This window comes from Panthera pardus, unplaced genomic scaffold (genome assembly GCF_024362965.1).
Source record: "Panthera pardus isolate Hobbes unplaced genomic scaffold, ASM2436296v1 HiC_scaffold_16, whole genome shotgun sequence".
Taxonomy (NCBI): Eukaryota; Metazoa; Chordata; class Mammalia; order Carnivora; family Felidae; genus Panthera; species Panthera pardus.
The window spans coordinates 65688891-65694890 of NW_026526721.1; the positions used below are offsets into that span (position 1 = coordinate 65688891).

A 6000-nucleotide genomic window follows, 5' to 3' on the forward strand; every position below is an offset into this window, starting at 1 on the left:
CACTGCCCAGTAGTCTGGTCAAAGCAGGCCTGAGTTCTGCATTGATGGTCTGCCAGCCTCACTGCTTAGTTCTCTGTTGCTTGGCAACCCACAACTGAAATATACTGACCCAGATTTGGGTTGAGGTAATAAAGGGGTACTTATACCCTCTCAACTCCCCGTACTGAGGCAAAGTGGTCATGGAGAAGAGCCAAGGATGTAGCACACAGCCTGTGAATTCAATTTGACTTGGCACATTTTCAGTTTATGCTATGCAGGGCAAGAAGGTGGTTGGTGAGACCTGTTTCTGGTCAATCCTAGGAATAAACTGAATGAATCTGTCCTCCCTCTCATTTACCTCCTTTAGAATAGACCTCACAGTCTGTAGACTGGATTGGACACAGCAAAATATTCTGGAAGCTCCTTGGGCATAAACAGACCTCAAGGCCTTGCTTGGGCTGGTTGCACCTCTCAGGAATTGCTCAAATTTTGATGAGTCTCTGGTCAAAAGTTACATGGTTCTCTACAACAAACAGACTAAAGTCCACACTCCTGTGTTCTTGACAAGCTGGCCTATAGTTCTCCTGCTTTATCTCTTATTGCAAACTGCCCTGACCTGACCTGACCCACCTCTTCACCTTACTCAAGCCACACCAGCACTTTGGCCCTAACTCACATACACACTGAAGTTACTCTTTCAGGGAATGTTCTTCCACATCACAGTTGCCAAAGTCCCATACCTCCTCTAGAACTCTACTCAAAAGACACTTCTTCCTTGGAGGAAAATAAGAATCCCCCATGGAATAGCTAGCTCTCTGCTTTCCACCTGGAAACCCTGACTAGCCTACACCCTTTCCTCCATAGTTTCATAACAGGCGTGATAATTATAGCACTCAGTATAGTTTCTGTATATAGGCCTTGTCTACATCAGTGTCAAAGGGACTCTGTCTTTTACAGGCTGGTTCCTTTGTGCTTCTCTCTGAAATGAATGCATCTGACCTTCATTAATCCCTCCTCACTCTAACAGGTTCTTTCCCACAATCCCACCTTTAGCAGTGCTATATTCATAAGCCATTCGGTTTTCAATCCATTTTCATCAACACACACAATCTTTCTCCTGATCCAGGCACTATTAATGCACATTTTTCTGTTTGCTCATCCTCCCCCAGCTCTACCAAAGCAGGGTACACTGCAGGCTGGGGTTCAAGAACACAAGATAATCTCTGGCCATATCATCTATCTCTGAGTACCTCATGATTATGACAAGTGCCTCAGAAAAACACCTTGAGAAGTCTAGATGGAAACCAATGCCCCATGGAAACACATAAATATTTTATCAGGCTCCGAACAAGACTCTTGCTCATAAATATTTAAACTCCTTGATAGCATAATGTTCAGTGGCTGATTAGAGTCAACTTGTACTGGGGTGGGTAGCTGAGAGGAGGAAGGGAATAGAGCAGTAATGGCAGCAGGTGTTCTACAGAGTCCCTTTTAAGGATCTAAAAACACTGAAAATGCTCCTGAGGTCTCTCCAGTTTGCCTGGACATTCATTTTCCAAGGGCTCTTCCTCTGGAATAGGAGCTAGGTCAGTGCCCAGTGGAGCTGTCTAGAGAAGACACTCACTGTGCTGCAGGCAGGCTGCTACATCAGTCACAGCCCCAATAACCTTGCCATATTTCTCTCAGCACTGGTGACATAGAGATTTTCAAATAAAATACATAGGATTCAAGATGAGGCAGACCCTGTAAGAATGGCAGCTTTATTTAGAATAGCTCCAAACTGGAAACAACCCAAGTGCCCATCAGTAGGAGAATGGATAAATAAGCACATGGTAGATATTCATGTAATGGAATATTATCTTAGAACAAAAAGAAATTAAAAACTGATATACTTAACAACATGGAGGAATCTAAGACACCATATTGAGCAAAGAGAAGCCAAATGCAAAAGTATATACAGTGTGAATACATTTATATGGATGGTCAAGAATGCAAAACTAATCTATGATAATACATGGGCACCTGGATGGCTCATTTGATTAAGTGTCCAACTTCAGCTCAGGTCATGATCTCACGGTTCGTGAGTTTGAGCCCCGCATTGGGGTCTGTGCTGACAGCTCAGAGCCTGGAGCCTGCTTTGGATTCTGTATCTCCCTCTCTCTCTGTCCCTCTCCCACTCATGCTCTGTCTCTGTCTCCCAAAAATAAGTAAATGTTAAAAAAATTTAACCTATGATAATACAAATCATAACAAAGTTTGCTTCTGGATGGTAGGAATGACCCAAAAAGGGCATGAGGGAAATTTCTGGGATTGAAGTTTTTTGTATCTTGTTTAGAATGTGGGTTTGTCAAAATTGGCCAAGCTTCCAGCACAGGCTTCAGTTTAGAAGCACTGTGAGGATAATAGAGGCCACTGATCTCCAAGATCATCGCTTACCAATAAAATATTGATTGACCCAAATTACCTAAAAGGACTTCTAGTATTTTACCAAGGGTTCTGCAATCTTTATGGGAGTTAATGCCTTGTGTCATTTAATTACCTAATTAATTCAAAAATTATTTATTAATTTCTTATAATTTGCCAAACAGGAACATAACCATGAACACAACAAAAAATTTCTCGTTATGGAGCTGACATTTGAGTGGGAGATATTGGACAACTGACAAAGAAACAGAAGTACTATATAATGCCAGGTAATGATAAAACAACGAAGAAAATAGCAGGGTCAGAGGACAGAGACTGACAAAGGGCTGTTTTGGATCACGTGGTTAGAGAAGTCCTGATCAAAGAGGTCACATCTGAAAAGAGACCTGAATGAATTGAGGACAGAAGCAGTGCAAGTATCTGAAGGAAGAGTGTTCAGGCAGAAGGAAGAGCTAGAAAGGGGAGAGTGATAGAGTATGAGGTCAAACAGGTCAGATCACATAGGGCTTTGGTAAACCTTTCGAGAGAGGTGGATTTTATACAAAGTATTAAGGGTACCATTAGAGAGTGTTAACCAGGGGAGTGATATAATCTAACTGATGCTTTAAGAATGGGAAAAAGGAAGAAATGAAGAGATATGCCCGACTCTTAGGGAAGACTCAGAATAAGACCCACATTTTTTTCCCTTCACAATATTAATATCCTTCACACACACCTTCTGATTCAAGCTCTGTCTGGGGCCAGATCACATATTTCTCGATTTCAAACTCTGATTTTCATTAACAAGTTTATAACCCAAGATAGTCATGTGTTTATAAAAAGTGAGGTAGGTAACTTTTCTGTATGTAGGAAAATTTTTCATAATAAATTGTTGGAAAGAAAAAGAAGGAGAGAGAGAGAGAGAGAGGTAGGGATTTGCATCCTTTATCAGGCAAAATTCGCCAGCAACTAAATATGAATGCTATCATTCTCAACACCTCTCCACAAAATAAAGGTTCTGTTTTTTAACTAAATGTGGAACCTTCCTTCCAATTTTTAAGTCCAACTTCTCTGCCCAAGTTAGTCCTTGTTCCACTGTCTCTTAGGTAAGTCAGAGCCTCAGTACTTCTTTCTAATCTCTCCCCCTGCCCACGATTATTCTCTGAAAACCTACAAGGGAGTGCAATGTTAATTAGTGGCGTGGGAGGGCAGAAAAGTCCTCTGACTCCCCCAACCCCATCTGGAAATGCCCTTATGTTCAAACAACAAAATGCAAATATTAAAATCCTCAGCAGGAAACAAATTGTAAGCACCTATTGTTCTCCCCAGAGAATCTCCTTCTCTCAATCATTATTCTCCCACTCTTGAGACCCTAGATGGCTTCATCCCATTGGCCCTTTAGATCCTCCTAGGCCACAATTCTGCTTTCACTAAGACTCGATGTTCTCTATCCCCAGGCTACCATAACTCTGCCTCTGACAAGGCTCAACTCTAGACTTTATTGGGGAAGAGGGAGAAGCTAAAAGCTGGCGTTAGAAGAGAAGGGGAAATACAGGGAGCACTCCAGAGACAGTGGTGGCCCAGAAGTGGAATGAAGCTGCCAAAACAGAGACCAGAGAGCCTTCTATCCCCACATTTCCGGATCCGTAACTCAAGAAAGCCTGCCAAGGCATTTTATTCTCCAGAATCAAACTGCCTTACACTATATACAATCACTTCCTCCGCCATTTACCTCCACACGCATTTGCTCCAACTGCAACAAAGGAAGAAGCTACTGTTTTGCAAGCTTGGCTGCTACTCAGCCTGCAGGGAGGCTTTCTGTGTTGAATATCGCCATTGATGGCGAAAAATTAATTTTCCTTTGCAGGCCTCGCTGCCTAATACAACAGTTTTTCCAGCTATTAACCCCCCCACCTGAATATCTCTCACTTGGACCTAGAGATGCAATAATTTAATGCTATCCTCTATATCCTGGCTTAAAGGACCACACCAAGAAAGACATTTCATTACAGGCTAGGACATAATTTGTCTACTCTTCACGCATGCTTGTACCTAGAAAACCAACAAAAGGAAGAGAAAGTGCACACCTCTCTCCCCACAGATTTCTGTTCTGAAATGTTAACAAAACTCAAATTTCAAGAAAAACAAGGTTCATCTTCTGCAGTAGCACGAGTATACTTAGAGATGCACTATTCAAACATCGAGTTCTAACAAGTGGCCTCTAGCTTCTGATAGAGCTACTTTGGAAACAGGTGCCCGCCAGGGTACAAGGATGCTGCAGTTCCAGGGCGACGCTCCTCTGCCCCGAACAAGGCAGTGTGACAGGCAATAAAACTTTCTCTGTTCGGGACTTCACACTCCCGGTGAGGGAGTCCATCCTACCCGCCAACCACCATGCATCCCGGGTGAACGTGCCCCTGCAAGGCAGATTTGGGGACAAGTTCGGCGAGGAGGCTGTGGAACACTGGTCCCAGATCTCTCAATTTCAGCAGTCTGTCGCTCATTCAACAAAACAGAACAGCCACAGCGCCCCTGCCCACCAAATACCGGTACCCTCCCCTCTCCTCTCAGGAAACTGCCACTGGCATTCCTGATGAGCGACCCTGGCAGGGCTCGCCTGTAGTTCCGAAGATAGTTTCCTATCCGTTTCCAAAGAAACTGCCCAGATTCTGGAAAGGAAAGAAAGCCCTGCCCCCTTTCCACTTTTCGAAGGTAAGTGTTTGATGTTTTGTGGATATATAGTGTCCACAGAAAGGTCCTACAAAATCCCGAATTTGGGATCCTCAAGAGCGCGCTGCTCACCTCACCAGGTCTCCGACCGCCGAAAAGCTCCAAACCCGCGTCTGGCAGCGGGACGCCCGCGGTCCGCGGGTCTGTCGCGGGTTCGCGGGGCTGGAAAGGACCGGGAGGGACGGGGGGCAGGGCAAGGGCGGGCAGCCGCGCCCATCGCCGCGCCGAGGGCCGGGCGTGGGGGCGGCTGGACGGCGGCGCCCGCCTCTGCGGTCTGCGCGGGGCGCGCGCAGCCCTCCCCGGCCGCCTCCGGCCCGGGCGCTGGCGGGGCCGCGCCTCCCGCCCCTCCCCTGGCGCCGCCCCGCGTGGCGCGCCGGACCCCGCGCTCGGCCCAGGAGGCCCGCACGGCGAGGACGCACGGATTCGCGAACCGGACGCGCCGCGCTCCCGGCGGGCCTCGCGGTCTGCCGCCCGCTCCGCCGCCCTCCTCCTGCCGTCCAGCTCCGACCCTCGGTCGGCGGGAGCATTACCCTAGCCGCCTCGGCCTGGCCCTCTGGCCCAAACTCGACAGGAACAAGGCTGGAAGGATTCCATGCAAAAGTTCCCTTTTTTATTTCTGGGATGGAGTCACCAAGTAGTGTTCTTATTTTATGCTCTCTAGGTTTTCCAAAGTCTTTACGTTGAGTTTGTACTCATATCATAGTCAGAAAGACGAAGTTGGGGCACCTGGGTGGCTCAGTCGGTTAAGCAGCAGACTTTGACTCATATGGTGATTTCACGGTTTGTGGGTTTGAGCCCTGTGTCAGGCTGTGTGCGGACAGCTCAGAGCCTGGAGCCTGCTGTGGATTCTCTCTCTCTCTCTCTCTCTCTCTCTCTCTCTCTCTCTCT

The 6000-nt window shown here is 46.6% G+C and overlaps 1 protein-coding gene across 4 annotated transcripts in view; it reads right to left on the reverse strand.

Moving 5' to 3' along the window:
• GPR156 (G protein-coupled receptor 156) overlaps window positions 1-5406 on the reverse strand; it is a 123782-nt gene extending 118376 nt beyond the window's left edge. For 2 of the 4 annotated variants that reach the window (XM_019448480.2, XM_053903416.1), the window contains exon 1: window positions 5185-5404. The gene's annotated coding sequence lies outside the window, so the exon portion shown is untranslated. Of the gene's footprint in view, window positions 1-5184 lie in introns of all 4 variants that reach the window. The other 2 variants (XM_019448481.2, XM_019448482.2) reach the window with 2 other exon arrangements.
• Window positions 5407-6000: the final 594 nt, after the last annotated feature.